The sequence below is a fragment of the Rattus norvegicus genome, chromosome 1 (assembly GCF_021556685.1).
Source record: "Rattus norvegicus strain SHRSP/BbbUtx chromosome 1, alternate assembly SHRSP_T2T, whole genome shotgun sequence".
Classification (NCBI taxonomy): Eukaryota; Metazoa; Chordata; class Mammalia; order Rodentia; family Muridae; genus Rattus; species Rattus norvegicus.
The window spans coordinates 124,343,263-124,360,970 of NC_141534.1; the positions used below are offsets into that span (position 1 = coordinate 124,343,263).

At 34.6% G+C, this 17,708-nt stretch overlaps 1 protein-coding gene across 2 annotated transcripts in view; it reads right to left on the reverse strand.

Annotated features, from left to right (window-relative positions):
- Nucleotides 1-322: 322 nt before the first annotated feature.
- Nucleotides 323-17,708, reverse strand: part of LOC134483425 (uncharacterized) — a 329,893-nt gene continuing 312,507 nt past the window's right edge. The window contains exon 10 of one of the 2 annotated variants that reach the window (XR_015646530.1): nucleotides 323-419. The gene's annotated coding sequence lies outside the window, so the exon portion shown is untranslated. Of the gene's footprint in view, nucleotides 420-10,639; nucleotides 10,814-17,708 lie in introns of those variants that run through there. The other variant, XM_087600960.1, reaches the window with a different exon arrangement.

A 17,708-nucleotide genomic window follows, 5' to 3' on the forward strand; every position in this document is an offset into this window, starting at 1 on the left:
GTGGAGGAAAGTGGGGTAAGGGACACCAGAATCTGTGGACTATCTGAAGAATGTTATAGAAAATTACTACAGTAGAGGCTCCTTAATATATACTATGTTAATGGAATATTCTTAAAACACATCATAAAATAATGGGGAGAGTACAACCTAACTGCCATCTCTCCCTAGCAAAGTCATTCCAGTGTCATGTATGGGTTACATCTATTTGAGTTTTGATGACTGAGATCACACAGAAGCTCCCAAACAACTTACATTCCTACCCACATCATTGGTTGCTTTAGAAAAACTGATGACAGAACCATATTGATGAAACAACACTTACCTATCTCATTGAACATGAAGAAGTTAAGCTGGTGACTAACTGGAGTATTCACCCCTTCCAGATAGTGTTCATGGATTGGAAAATTTATTCATACTTCCTGAGGAGAAAAGGAAAGGTGAACATAGCTGAAATCTTTCAATTTACAATGGTGGACTAGCTACAGTGTACACGAGTGCAATAGTTGTACAAATGTGATGAGAGTAACAATTACGTGAAAGGATTTAATGCCCAGTCCCTGAGACACTTTTCTGACATACCTCATATGTCCAAGAAAAGAGAAATAAGTAGATTGTGGACCAAGGGGCATATCAAACACCATTTTTTCTGCAAAAGCAATGTACCAATTTAAAGAATACTAAAGATATTCCGTCATTCCCTTTAATAAGTATATTACTCAGCCATGATCACAGAAGCTACAATCTGTTGTTGGTGGAAACAAAGGCAGAGACACATACCTGAAGACTGTGTAGAGATTAAGAGAAATTTGGTAACTCAGTTGTAAATGCAAATTCTCTATTAATACTCTCCCTTCACCTCTCATGAATCTTTTTCTTGGGAGAAAACTGAGAGCACCTGGGAATGGAAAGAATGTAACAAAGTACCAATGTGTTTCAGATGTAACAGATGTGACTAACTCACATATGATCTCACATAGAACATGACAGCATGATATGGTTTCCATAGAGTAAAGTGAATTGACTCCCACTACTGAGGGAAATAAATAAACATGATCTACCATCTCTAACCATGAAGCTATTTCCACTATAGAAAGGTTCCTAAAGGAGAAATTAATTTAATATTGTGGAGTCTAATTGATTATAGAAATCGCACTTATGGAAGATTTTATTCAAAGCAGTAGACAGGCAAATCATATGAACTCAATTCTATTTTGACAATAATTTTATGAATCCTAATGCTGTATCTCTCAACATAAATAAGCAGATATAATTGAACAAAAGAGAAAATGGGAAAGAGCCTCAGTTCGCTCCAGGAGATTTCATGATAAGGTCATGAGGTATACACACAATAAACATTATTTTCTAGACACTGAGGATTCATCCTTGTGCTATCCAGGAATGTTTCCCTGGTGGTTATCTTTCATAATGCTCTAAAACACTATTCAGGCTCCATTAAGAAAAAAAATAATGGTTTTCTTATCCATTAATAATCCTTATATGCTACAACAGTGAATGGCCAGGTAAAATGCATTAACATCGCAAATGTACAAAGGTATTTTGTGCTTAACCAACCACATTATTAATTAGAAGTGAGGCCAGTTCTACAGGACAGAATTTATGAATGATAGTACAAACATGATCAATAAACTCAGCTAGGGAATTTAAAGACCCTAGTAGAGAAAACACTGACATTGTTTTTCTAAATCTCCATTTTGTCAAATTCCTTTTTAAATATTTCTGCTATGTCCTTTGGTATGTGTTGCTGATTATTTCCATAGATAACACTTTCATTACTAATGTTTTGTTGGCACAATGATACATATTTACATAAAGGACTGTGAATAAGCAACAGTCAGTACTCAGACATAGTTGGGGATTCTAAAACTCCCCAGATGGGTAAAAGCTAGAGGACTGGAAGAAATGCTCTGGGATGTCTCTATAAATGGCATGGCTGTTGTAAACATGGCCTCCTAAAGTTAGGGTTACATGTGTGACCCTCAAAAGCCTGAGCAAATATTCAAGAAAGGAAGAAGGAGGGCTTCTCAATATTCCAACCCTATATGCACACATCCTTACTGACATAGATGGCTACCAGAGTAGCAAGTTTCCTGTTTCCTTAGAAATGTGGTCACTGGGAAGGATAAACAGAACATATTTCAGAATAATAAAACAACATACAACAAAATCAGAGGGAGCATCCTGCTAAATGGTGAAAAACTCAAAACATTTTTATTAAAATCAGGAACAAGAGAAGGAAGTTTATTCTTCCTGTCTTATTCTGCATAGTATTAGGAGACTCCTTTGAATATGATATGATTTTATGCATAAAAGTTCCTAAATGTGGCATCAGGAACCTGACAATTCTGATAATTACATTCAGCAATGTAGCAGTATAAAAAATTTAAGAAAATTCATGTCCTGAAATAACAAATACTTTGAGTAACATCCTATAGAAACAATATCATTCATAAAACATTATATATCATATTGTTATATAATATATGTCATATACCATGTTATATAAAATATTACATATATATTACATATGTATATATTTGATTACCAATAATATTCATCACACAAATTAAAAAAATAGTGTTGTAAAACTAGATGAAGACAAAAAAGATTCCCTGTAAAATAAACCTGAATAATGATCAAAGTTCAGGCGGTATCTGCATGGCAGATTTCATATTATTCTATAACATAGCTGAAGTAACAAAACTGTAATGAATATTGCCACTCTGTTATATCTGTATTAATTAACACCTGTTTAGAAGCAAGAACCTTAGCCAACCCTCAGACTGCTCTTGACTTGGATCAACATAGTCTTGAATTTAAGATTTTTTAAATCCTAAACACAAACAACATTTTGAAATAAAAAACAAAATACAATGAATAAAAGAATAGGATAAGCCTTTGATGAAATCTGTGTCTCAAACCTATTATTAGTCTGCATTGTTTCCTCTGTACACATCTGAGAGCATTCAATTTAGTGTTTTTATGGCATACTTGAGTGTGTTAACAATTGGGTCTCTGATTCTTGTGTCTGCTCATTTTCCTTCTGATGGATTGCCTTGTCCACCTTCAATATGCTCTTAATATATCTTATTATATTTCATTTTATTTATGTTTGGTTGTTATCCCTTGAGTGTTCCTTTCCTCATGAGAGACAGAAAGGGAAGTGATCTGGAAGGGAGGGGAGGTGGTTAGAAACTGGGAAGGGTTAAAAAGAGGAAAAATGTAATCATGATATAAAAAAATAAATAAAAATGGAAATGAAAACCTGGACAAAAATCAATTTTCAATTAAAATACACCATTTTATAAAGAAAAACAAAATACAATTCCAAAAAAGACCAGAAATAATACAAACAGAAACAAAAGCAAAAACACCCTTGTGGCTTTATCCGATGGAGGATGGCCAAAGTCCCCAGCAAACAAACCACCCAAAAAAGCCCAAAACCAAGTCTGCGTTCTATTTTGCATATCTTATAAAATTCATCCATATCAGAGGATGAAAACAAAGTATAGACTACATATTCAAAGAAAGTTATTTCCAATCCACCAGTTTATTGTTGAATCTGGGCAAATTTTAAAAAGACACTAAAGCATTTTCATAACATTGAAATTGGATCAACTTATGTGATCACAGAAGAAAATGGTTTATCATTCTGTATTACTCTATGCATTGTATGTCATGTGAGTATGTTTGTAAGTGTTTTTGTGCATATATATATATGTATATGTATATGTATATATATATATATATATATATATATATATATATATATATATATTTATGTTTCCACATGCCTGAAGTTCACACACCCAAATTCACTCTGCCCACTACTCTTTCTTACAGCCATTTTGAAACACTTATCTTTATTGTAACTAACATTACATCAAAACTCATTCTTACCTGATACCCCTAACTATTCAGAAAATGGAGGTGCAAACCACGTGATCTATTGTGTGCTTTCCCTCTGATGATAATCTGTATGTTAACTTTCAAGTGTTTTTTTATTCCTTCAAATCTTTCAGTCTACGGCAGATACCCAGATACCACTGTAACTTCATTTATGGATGTAATTTTTATGCAAAATCCATTTATGAACTTAAATTCCTTTTTATTTTTCTGACTGCCATTACTCCCACACACCAATAATACACAATACTGTCAGCTCTTTTAAATGCTAATATTCACCCTGTAAGAGAACTGAGCTGAAGTGACAGGGCATACTGACAGCTCAAGTGGAGGGGCACTGCGGCAAACAAAACACAGGACAGGACAAAGGAAGCCAGGTTCTGATCTGACAGGTTTGTGATCTGACTATTCAGAGTCAAAGGCTTGAGATGTATAGAATAATCTACTATTCCAACCAATTTGCCATATTTTGTGTGAAAAAATCACGTCTATGAAATAAATTATGGGGATATGAGGGAGCTGACCTTGTTTGCTGCATTGCCTTGCTGACCAGTCCTAGGGTGCTTTGACAGGCATCTTTGTCTACCTCTTCTCTGAACAGGACCTGCTGCATGACTTAAGTAATGACATTGTCCTCTGCCCCTGTTCTGTGCTAGTGAGCTAGCATTACCCTCCAATCACGCATGCGTGTATGGTTGCCAGGCTGCAGAGATTCAAAATCTTTTCGAAAGCTAATGACACAAGGCAGGTTGCAATCAGCTTTAAGTTGTCTTATTGCTAGTATGAAAGTGGGGGGTCTTCTTAAACCCCTGTATAAATTGGTCAGGGATAAATTCAAGGTGCTTTTTGGGCAATGATGCCTACAGGATATTGAATTATATTCACATTTATATCTCTATACAAAGGAAAGAAAGAGTGCTTAGGAAAAATGTAACAAAATTAGAGAATGTACGAAAACACTAGATATAGGTAATATCAGGAGAAATCACTAAAGAATAAAAGATGCTATTTTAATAATATTCTGCATTAGTCAGATTTTGCTTGATAAGGTGGATTTTTAAAGGATCTGATGTGCTCATGTAAATGAAGCACTTGCCATTAACATAATGTTTGTTATTTACTAAAAGCATTGGTTTGTGATTCAATGATGATTTTTTCTTCTGTTTTAAAAATTGTTACTTTGATATATTTACTTTTTTGTTTGATTGCCTTTTAAATAGGTGCTTACTTGTCCAATTTAGCTGGAATGGAAATTCACTTGATGACAGGGCTGTCTTTTAACTCAGAGATTTATTGACTTCTGACTTGTAAGTGCTACATGTAAACTCACATGTCACCACAGTTAGATATATTTTAATGTTAATTATGTGTACATGTATACATTCTCTCTGTCTCTATCACTGAGACTCTGTCTCTCTATTTTTAAGCCCGAACTTGTGTCTGTGTGGGTGTGTCTTTCTCTGTCTGTCTGTCTTTCTGTCTGTCTCTGCTCTCTCTCTCTCTCTCTCTCTCTCTCTCTCTCTCTCTCTCTCTCTCTCTCTGTGTGTGTGTGTGTATGCATATGTGTAGAGGTATTAGGTGCTAAAGGCTGTATATGTATCAAGATATGCAGTTACATGTAATTTGAGATTCCTGACATGTGTTCTGAGAAATAATTTTGCAGAGCAGTATTACTTTTTATAAGAAGAAGCATCACTCAACATCACTATGCAACTTTAAACCTTGGTGATTCTGATGCCCAATGAATATGAAAATGGAGTACAAACAAAAATGTAGAGTAGCTCCTGAATGTTAATGATTCTACAATCATTTATGTTTCAATAAAGGTAAATTATATTGACTTAATAATATCCTTTTCTGCAAGACAAAGTATACCTTGGAAAGAGAAATGCATCAGGAATTACAGAATGTACTTCAAATTTGGACAATCAGCCCTGTGTCCTACAATCAAGGAAGGAAAACATTTGCAAAAACAACACGGTGACTTTGAATGCATACGGAATACTCAGCTTCCTATTCTATAGCATTACTTTCAGAAGCTATCCCTGTGTGGCTAACTTTACTTCAATATAGGACTGAGCAGATAAGGATGACAATATATTAATACATATCATATTGAGAGAAGGAATGACCACTCTTCAACAGGCTGGGCTACTGCAGATCAGACCCTCTGAATCTTCTGTCAATGCTGGAGATGTTTAAAACTTGCTGCAAAGATTATTCTGCAATCTTGATTTTAAAGATACCTTTCAAAGATTGATTCCTAATATTAAAATCCTGTTAAATTACAATGCCGTAGTATTGTATTTATCAAAATTGTCAGAGGGTACTTGGTAACAAGTACACAAGTTACAGCAATTTATTATATAGAGAGGCAATGTTTGCATCAATAGCTTTTTTTCTGGACAGGATGATGCTGTGCAGAATAGACTGGATTTAAATATACAGTGTTCCGTCTTAATCTGCCAGCTATTGGGTTAAAAATAATGGTTTTTATGTAAGGGATAATGGCAACGATAATGTATGGTTTTCTAAACAAGAAAATGAATCCTAAATGTTTTACGTTTTATACATGTACTGTGTGTCAAAGTGTGATCAGGACACTGAAAACACTGAAAGAAATCCCTGTGTTTTATCATATTATTGTGGGTTTGTTTGTTTGTTTGTTTTTACTGGATTTTTTATTTATATTTCAAATGTTATTCACTTTCCCGTTTTCCTAGACATAAGCCCACTATCCCATCTTCCTTCCTTCCTTCTCTAAGGGTGTTCTCATCTCCATCAAGCCCCTCCTGCCTTCCCCCCAACATTCCCCTACAGGGAGAGTCCAACATTGGCAGGACCAAGGGCTTCCCCTTCCACTGGTGCCAAAACAAGTCTATTCTCTGCTACCTATGCAGTTGCAGCCCTGGGTCAGTCCATGTATAGTCTTTAAGTAGTGGTGTAGTCCATGGGAGGTCTGGTTTTTTGCCATGGTTGTTCTTATGGCATTCCAAGCCTCAGATCTTTCAGTCCTTTATTTCCTCCAATGTGGGTCCTTCATTTGCTGCTCCAAACTCTGCCTCCATATCCCCACCTATGAATATTCTTGTTTCCCCTTTTATGAAGGAGTGAAGAAGAAACTCATATTTTATGAACTTTTCATTTTCTCTGATTAGTGGTGTCCTCCTTTTATCCTCTTCCTCCTTTTTCTCCTCTGATTCCTCCTCCTTTTCTCCTTTATTTTATTTCTATTTTTGTTCATATTCTGTTTAATTTTTGCAATTTGTGAGACAGTGTCACATTCTGTAGAGTAAGTTGGGCAAAAATATGAAGTAAATATTTTGCTTCTATTTCTTGAATGATATGATTAATATGTAAGTCAATATATCTTGAATGCTTTAATTTGATTTGTAAATGTGAATTTGAATTGTTCATTAATTACTTTTAGAATTTTTTGTTTTGTGAAAAAGTCCAGTCATGTTGGCACATGCCCTTATATCTAACAATTTAGAGTCATAGGAAGAGAGTCTACTATGAGTATACTTACAGCCAGAATTACATTTTAGAATTTGTAACAAAAACAAAAATATATTAATAAAATTCAAATTGTAGTATAGTTGCAAAAAATTATTTCTTTTCTTTCTGTATTTCTAGTGGTAAGCAGCATGTTGCTGAATTAGCAGCTTATATCTCAAACCACAGAGAAAAAGCAGAGAGACTTCTCTCAAAACCTTCCACAAACAATCATCAACTAGGAGTCAACTGTTTAAAAATTAGAAACTAATCGTTTACATCTCATTGAAACCACTGCATTCTACTCCTTGTCACCACAGTCTTACAACCAATTTATAATAAAAGTATACTATACAAATTTAAAAGACTCCATTATTTTTCATAGAATGAACCATGTTTAAAACCTTAAAGTGTCATTGAGCCTCAAGTCAATATTTTCAATGTTACCCCTGTAAAATCAAAATATAGTTACATATTTTAGCATACAAGCACATAAAACATATATAACTTTTTCTCTAAAATGATTTCAGGCTGTTCTGATTAATGGTTAGGATGACCTTCAGCATCATATTATTCTGTCCCTACCTCCTGGCTGCTGTTGTTCCTTGTGTGTATAATATATCTGCATTTGTGATGAAGGTCAAATTCAAATCTGTTTATGTTAGGCAAATATTTTACCAAAGGTTGAATATCAAACATATCTGTCCTTGGAATTAAAAACCCAATAGCATTTCCATTTTCAAGTCTTTCACAATCCAAATTTTCTATAAAACTCTAACATCTCATTTTGAAAAGGGGGCTCCTTTAAAAATGTACTTTATTACCTCCAGAGAGAAGAAGCAATCAACGATGTGAACAGAGAAAAATCAAACCACAATCGTGTTAATACCTCTACATCTTATTACCTGTGATCCACTTATATTTTCTGGTTCATTTGAAAGAGTCTGAGCAACATCATCATCATCATCATCATCATCATCATCATCATCATCATCATCATCATCATCATCATCATCATCATCATAATCATCATCATCATCAACTACAACAACAAGAAGAACAAAAACAACAACAATAACAACAACCACCTCATTGTTAGTTATCCAGAACCTCAAAGACAAATACAGAATGTATCTGCTTATTTTTTGATATTTTAAGCCCTGACAATGGCATACAAGAATTAGGCAGGAGGAAAGGATTTTATGAGGGTAGAGAAACAATATAAATAATTATGGGGCATATTTGGGGGATATATTGGAATGTAACAAATAAATGGAGATGGGGGAATGAAAAGGAGAGAGTGGAATACTAAGAGGGTCAGCTATAAGTAGGAGTCAGATCAGTTCTTAATATATAACATAAATAAAAATAAAGGATATTTAAAAAATTGGAGAGAATGACAGAAATAGACATCTCTTCCCACCAAATGAAATCTCCGACCCCATGTATTGGCTATATCTACTATATTTTTTGGCCAATGTGTCCTCATTGTAATACTCCAATCACTTCAAGCTATTGCCTAAGGTACTGAATGCTGCATACGGCTGGTGATGGCTCTATTGTCGAAGACAACACCTACATTTCTTTTGAACATAGAGAAGACAAACAGGTGCCTCACTAAATCATTTACCTTTTGAATAGTGTTGCTGGTACTTAAATGTGTTTGGCAGGGTTATTGAGGGAAAACTTAAACACCAACCCACCTCTATACTATTTGACCTACCACACTCAGCTGCGTACAGGATACAATGCTGCAATTGTGGCACCTTGAAGGGAGTAAGCAACCACTATATGACTGGATTTGCGACATGCAGAGTGAGATAGAACACATTTCTACCATTGTTCTCATGACAAAATACTGGGGTTTAAGGCTTAAAGCAGGTATTATTGTCTGCTATGCAAATGTAGATGCAAAATGATTCCTAACAATATTCTGTTATTCCCATATATCAGTATATTGCTCTATTGTCATCACAAATGGTAGCATATATAAAAGATGGGGACAGTTATAGAGAACTATATCTGCACAATATACAAAGTGAAAGACCTTGGATCATATTCTCATAAATGAGTCATTACCAGCTAATCTCTTCCTTCATGGCTCAGGAAAGATTTTTAGAAGTCATGGTAGAATTATTGTAAGGCACAGTGGTACTGGGAGGAATGCAAGCAAGTGATCAATAATGTCCAGATACAAAAGCACTTATATACATATATACTTATATAAACCAAGAAGCCATGCAAAGGATATGCACAGGTTTTGCAGGCCAAATTATTTGGTGTCCAACCACTAATATCTGGATCTGAATATGATCTACCTCACTAAGAAGCTCTCTCATTGTCATAATTTCTAATATCAAAAGTACTTTGGTCCAGTACAGTTTCATGGGAATAGAACCTACAATCCAGCAGGTACTTCATTCTACCTTACATAAATCAATGGTAATTTTGAATTTTTTTATTCATAATATATTACATTTTTGACCATGCTGGTAATTTCTCATATATTTGACTCCCAATTTAATATTTTCTTCAAATTCCTCTGTAAATATGATTCTCTGTGTGACTATTTGCTTCTTGTGTTTTATCATTTTTGATTCCATTGGTCGTTTGTTCTATTTTAGTCAGGTTAGTTTTTTTCTTTTCATGTTTTCTAAGGGGGGGGGGTGAGAACATGAGGAAATAGGTCATTTTCCAGATGGAAAGAATCAGGGAGGATGAGGTAATGAGGCGGGATATATTGTTGGAAAAAATCAATTTTCAAAAATTACTAATTCAAAAACTGATACAGATTGATATTATTTCATCTTCATGTATTAACATTTAATTAAGCAAGTCTTCAGAGGATAAATTTCTTTCTATTGGTCAGAGGAAAACTTGTGCAAGTCAATCCTCTATTTCTACTCTGATGCCTTCCTGGATAGAACTCTGTTTTAATTGGAGTTCATTTTACATACTCTTTCAACTCACTTTGTGAATCAAATTATATCTTTCACTGAAACAGCGAAGTTCCAACCCAGTAACTGCCATATCCTGGGCATACATCCTAGACTGAGCAACGCCCCTATGTCTCAATGGTTTAGAAAAGAATGAATATGATTTCATTTGATTTTTCTCTCCTTTTTTTCGAGCATGCAATATAAAGTTACTGAAAAATATTTTACTCTAATTATGTCTCAGATAAAGTAGTTATTTGTTTATTTATGTCATTTAAACTCACTTCTTTTGCTGATTTGTGATACATCCTCCCAAACTGCAGCCTAGGGTTCCTTCTCACTAGTTTAATCCAAAGTGTACTCAGGCGGGTAGTCCCAGTTCATTTCTCTCAGTGTGGAATTACAGGTTACAGCATGGTACCTTCCGTCTACATTTTCATATTTGAAAAATTCAGTCCCTGAAAGACTTGAACTTCAAAGGTAAATGAATGGAACTAGAAAACATCATACTGATGAATTTTCCAGACCACCAAGACAAGTATATTATATATTTGCTTATATGTGGACATTAGCTGTTAAGTCAATGAACCAATGTACAATCTACAGAAGCAGAGAAATTCTGTTTAGAGTTTGGGACTAGGAGTAATAGATAGGTCTCCTTAGGAAAGGTAACTAGAATAGATCAATATGCATGGTATGGGTCTTGAAAAGGGAGGGAAGAAGTAGTGATAATTAGTGAAGACGTCAGTAGAGGAAGGAATATGGAGATAAATAAAATTAAGAGGCATCCTATGGTTACTGTGTTAACAACCAGCAAATGCTTTATTAATATATGCATATGGATGCAGTTTAAAAGATTTCTTTGAACATTATGTTTCTGGAATCAGAAGTTTTGATTATTTACTGTAGGTTAGGTAGAAATGCTATGACTTTGTGCATATCCTAGTTAGTGAGATGATAATTCTGAACATGCATATAACTGAATTCCTGAAGGCATAACATTATAAAGTCACAAGCACCCAACTGTTACTGTATGTGGGACAGGGAAAAGGGTAAAGGATAATGAACAAATGTGGAGTGGCATTTTGAGATATTGATCTTCAGTAATTAACTGAATATTGTTGATAGATTCCAAGTCACCAAGATCTGTCTGTCTATCTATCTATCGATCTATCTATCGATCTATCTATCTATCTATCTATCTATCTATCTATCTATCTATCTATGATCATTCTAACTACCTACTTACCTACATATCTACCTACTTATCTATATTTTATTATTATGGATATAATAAAACTATGCCATCAGCAAAACTTCATGCATGTATTTCTGCATTATATTTGTGTGTGTGTGTGTGTGTGTGTGTGTGTGTGTGTGTGTGTGAATTTCTTAGTGTGGCTTGATCATATTCACATTTCCTTCCATTTCTTCCAGATGAAATCCTTCCCTGCCCATCTAATTTTTTATCTTTTTCAGAAACAATTTATACTGCAGTATATATAGCTGTGAATCCACCAACTTGTTACATTAACAGGGCTGGAAAAATTACCTACTGATGCAATAGTGTTATGAGTGACACGAAAATAACCAGCCTACATTCTCGTTGGATTTAAGACTTGTTCCTCAATTTGAAATGTATAAATTTTCTTGCTATTCGAATCAAAATCATGTAGCCAAACATAACATAGGCCTGAAGGGAAAGCAAATGTTATTACTCTGATAAAAGAACATAGTGTTAATCTAAGTCCTAATGACTTCTCCTTAGACCCATAGCTTACTGTATTTTTCAACTCTCTTGAGAGAAGATTCTTCTGCTAGAACATCATGCCTAACATAAAGATCAATAGCTGTTCAAGATGCATGGAGTAAGAGAATGCTCAATTCCAGTCACTAAATAAAATGTCTATATCATGTTTGTCTCCCAGGGTTCAGGATTCATTGTGGAATAAAGGCTTGTAGAGTTATGAGTATTATAGACATTATAGAACTAAAGTCAGCTTTCTTAAATATTGTGACTACTGCTGACTACTACACACTGACTTCAGTGTAAGATACTCAGAGATTTATTCTCTCTTTCTCTGTCTCTCTGTCTCTCTGTCTCTCTCTCTCTCTCTCTCTCTCTCTCTCTCTGTGTGTGTGTGTGTTTGTGTGTGTGTGTGTGTGTGTGTGTGTGTGTATGATATAGCGGGCTTATGTCCAGGAATCCAGGAAACAGAGTAACATTTGAAATATAAATAGAAAAATCCAATAAAAACAAACAAACACACAATAATATGATAAAACAGGAATTTCTTTCGGTGTTTTCAGTGTCCTAATCACACTTTGATAAACAGTAGATGTATAAAATGCAAAAATTTAGGATTCATTTTCCTGTTTATAAAACCATATATTATCCTTGTCAATTGTGTTCTTGTATAAATCTGGAAGACAGAATATCCCTTATTTAAAAATCATTACTTTTGACCAGATAGTTGGCAGATTAAGATGAAACACAGTATATTTAAATCCAGTTTACTCTGCACAGCATCTTCCTGGCCAGAAAAATAAAGCCATTGAAGCAAACATTGCCGCTATATGTAATAATTTATTATAACTTATGGCATACTTGTTACCAAGTATCCTCTGACAATTTTGATAAATACAATACTACAGCATTGTAATCTCACAGGCTTTTTTACTAATAGAAATCAATAATTAAAAGTTATCTTTGAAACCAAGAATGCAGAAGTATCTTTTCATCAAGCTTTAAATATCTCCAGCATTGACAGAAGATTCAGAGTGTCTGATCTGCAGTAGCCCAGCCTGTTGAAGAGTGGTCATCCCTTTCTTTCAATATGACATGAATTAATATATTGCCATAATTATCTGCTCAGTCATATATTGAACCAAAGTTAGCTCCAAAGGGATAGCTTCTGAAAATACTGCTATGGAATAGGAAGCTGAATATTCGCATATGCATTCAAAGTCACCTTTTATTTATGCAATATTTTCCTTCCTTAATCATAATACACAGGGCAGATTGTCCAAATTGAAAGCACACTGAGTAATTCCTTATGCATTTCCCTATCCCAGGTCTTGCAGGAAAGGATATTACTAAGTCAATATCATATTTACATTTATTGAAAACTAAATGGATGTACAAATATTAACATTCAGGAGCTAGTCTACATTTTTGTTTATGTCTCATTTGCATATTCATTGCGCATCAGAATCACCAATTTTTAAAGTTGCATAGTGATGTTGAGTGATGCTTCTGCTTATAAAAACTAATACTGCTCTGCAAAATTATTTCTCAGAAATCATGTCAGGAATTACATGTAACTGCAGATCTTGAGAAATATACAGCCTTTATTACCTACATACCTCTACACATACACACTCACACACACACACACACAGACACACCCACACAGACATAAGTTGGGACTTCAGAACAGAGAGACAGTGTTTCAGTGATAGAGAGAGAGAATACACACACACACACACACACACACACACACACACACACATAATTAGCATTAATGAAATCTAGCTAACTGTGGTGGCATGTGAGTTTACACTTAGCACTTACAAGTCAGAAGTTAATAAATCTCTGAGTTAAAAGACAGCCCGGTCAAGAAGTGAACTTCCATTCCAGCTAAATCCAATGAGTAAAACTTTATGTAAAAGGCAATCAAACAAAAAGTAAATGTCTCAAAGCAACAATTTTTAAAATAGAAGAAAAAATCATCATTGAATGACAAACCAATGCTTTTAGTATATAGCAAACGTTATGTTAATGGTAAGTGCTTCATTTACATGAACACATGGAAACTTTAAAAATCCACCCGATTAAGTAAAATCTAAGGCATAATATTAATAAAGTAGCATCTTTTATTCGTTAGTGATTTCTCCTGATATTACAAGTATCTAGTACTTTTGTACATTCTGTAATTTTTTTTTTAGATTTATTTATTTATTATATATAAGTACACTGTAGCTGTCTTCAGATACACCAGAAGAGGGCATCAGATCTCTTTACAGATGGTTGTGAGCCACCATGTGGTTGCTGGGAATTGAACTCATGACCTCTGGAAGAGCAGTCGGGTGCTCTTAACCGCTGAGCCATCTCTCCAGCCCCATTCTGTAATTTTGTTACATTTTTCCTAAGCACTCTTACTTTCTTGTGTATAGAGATCTAAATGTGAATATAATTCAATACCCTGTAGTCATCATTGCCCAGAAAGCACCTTGAATTTATCCCTGACCAATTTATACAGGGGTTTTCAAGACCCAGCGCTTTCATTCTAGCAATAGTACAGCTTAAAGATCACATCTGCCTGCCTTGTGTCATTAGCTTTCGAAAAGATTTTGAATCTCTGCAGCCTAACAACCATGCACGCATGCATGATTGGAGGGTTATGCTGGTTCACTAGCACAGACTGGGGGCGGGTTACACTGTGATTACATAAGTCATGCAGCAGGTCCTGCTCAGAGAAGAGGCAGACATAGATGCCTGTCACAAGCACCCTAGGACTGGTCAGCAAGGCAATGCAGCAAACAAGGTCAGCTCTTTCAAACTCCCAAAATATTTTCATAGGTAGATAAGATTTTTTTCACACTAAATATTTCAGATTTGTTGGGATAAAAGATTATTCTCTAGATCTCAAGCATTTGACTCTGAAAAGTCGGATCAGAAAGCTATCAGATCTGGTCCTTGCTTCCTTTGTCCTGTCTTGTGTTTGCTGCTGTGCCCCACCCCTTGAGCTGTCAATCTGCCCTGTCACTTCAGTTCTGTTCTCTTCCAGGATGAACATTAGCATTTCAAAGAGCTGACCAAATTGTGGATTATTGGTGTGTGGGAGTAATGGCAGTCAGGAAAATAAAAAGGACATTTAAGTTTGTGTACGGATTTAGCATAAAAATTACACCCATAAAGGAAGTTACAGTGGTATCTCAGTATCTGCCATAGACTGAATGATATGAAGGGATTAAAATCATTTTGAGAGTTAACATACAGATTATCATCAGAGGGAAAGAACACAATAGATGATGTAGTTTGTACCTCCCAGTTTCTGAATAGTTGGGTCATCAGGTAAGAATGGGTTTTGATGTTCTGATAGTTATAATAAAGGAAAGGGGTTTCCAAAATGGTTGTAAAAAAGATTAGTGGGCAGAGTGTATTTAGTTTTGTTAACTGCAAGCATGTGGAAACGTGCTGCAACTTCCAAAACGTTTCCACATATATATATATATATATATATATATATATATATATACATATGTATGTGTGTACATATATATGCACAAAAACACACACATACTCACATACTCACATCACATACACTGCATAGAGTAGTACAGAATAATAAACCATTTTCTTCTGTGATCACATAAGGTGATCTAGTTTGAATGTTAAGACAATACTTTAGTGTCTTTCGGTATATATTATTTGTTAATATGTTTTTACTTTTAAATCTTGCCCAGATTCAATAATAAACTGGTGGAATGGAAATAACTTTCTTTGGATATGTAATCTATACTTTGCTTTGATCCATTGATTTGGATGTACTTTATAAGATATGCAAATTATAAGGCAGATTTGTTTTTTTTTTTGTGCGGTTATGTATTTTTTTGGGGGGTGGCTTGGCTATCCTCCATCAGATAAATCCACAAGGGTGTGCCTTTCTTTTGTTTCTGTTTCTTTGTATTCTTTCTGGGCTTTTTGGGATTGTATTTTGTTTTTCATTATAAAATGGTGTTGTAGTTTTAGTGAAAATTGATTTTTGTCCCAATTTTTCATTTCCATTTTAATTTTTTATTTATATCACGGTTATATTTTTCCTTTTTTAAAACTCTTCCCAGTTTCTCCCCACCTCCTGTCCCTTCCAGATCCCTTCCCTTTCTGGCTCTTATGAGGAAAATTACACCCAAGGGATAACAACCAAACATTAACCAAATGGAATATAGTAAGATATTTAAAGAACATATTGAGGGTGGGCAAGGCACTCCAACAAAGTAAAACGAGCAGACACAAAAATCAGAGACCCAATTTTTAACACACTCAGGTATGCCATAAATATACTAAATTGAATGCTCTACGATGTGTAAGAGGAAACAATGCAGACTGATAATAGACTTTGAGACACAGATTTACGCACAGGCACGCCCTATACTTTTACCTATTGTATTTTGTTTTCTATTTCAAAATGTTGTTTGGGTTTCAGATTTAAAAAAATAATTTATAAAATACATGCCTGTGTAACTCTCAACCCTTGAAGGCCCATGTCTGCCTCGACACTGCCATGCTTCTACCTTAAAGATAATACAAAAGCAATAATGTCTATCATGATGGTACCTTCGTCTGAATTCACTGTTTTAATTATTTAATGATCACGAATACATGGAAAGCACCATCCACATGGGTTTATGGAATCTATCAACTATTTTGCATATATCATTATTATTATGCCACATATTTTTACTCAGAAATTTCTACATGTGCTAACTCTGAAAATTGCATATATTAACTTATACAATATAAACAAGAATCACTGCCTTCTTATTTAAGAAATAAATTATGCCTACTCATTTATACATGTGTATGTGTGTTTTTCTAGTCTCTGAATATTTTTCATGGGAACACTTATTTATTAGTATGGTTAGGATTTATGGGTTGATTTAAATCAGTAAGACTTAGCACGGTAATAGTAGTAGATGTGCAAGTAGTATGAATGCACTGTTTAGGTGCAGGATCCTACTACGGAAAACTGTGCCAATTTTGGAATTCATTGTGGGACTCAAATCCAACTAAAAATGTTGGTTATTCTCATGATAGGCAATTCATCACTGTATTGGAAGTATTCATTGGCAGGGAGTATTTCCAAGCTTGACAAAGTAGTGATTTCATTTACCTTCAGTAGCTTGCTCCATATATTCTGGTACTGTGAAAACTATCCACTAAGATACACAGTAGAATCAAGCTGATTGGGCAATGCTAGATAAACTTATCTCTGTTCACTGACTTAACCGTGTGCTGACTTCAGCAATAGGGTCTTACTTTAAAATCCTGTATAGTAACCAAGAAGGTTTTTAATGGGATGGACTGTATGGGAATTCTCTGAAAAGTGAATTAAAAGTAGACAACCCAATCTGGCACTGGACCATGTACTAGTCTGGCTATAGTGTCCTGTCTTGAAACCATTGTCTTATTACTAGTTAATCTTATTTGTAAAATGTTTCTATGTATATTTGTGTAGTGAAGCCCCTCTTACAGAAGTTTGCTTCCATATGCCTTTTTCAAAACCACTTTAGGGATATTTACCCTTCCTCACATTCATTCCTCAAATCTCAGCTGCTACTACCATCACC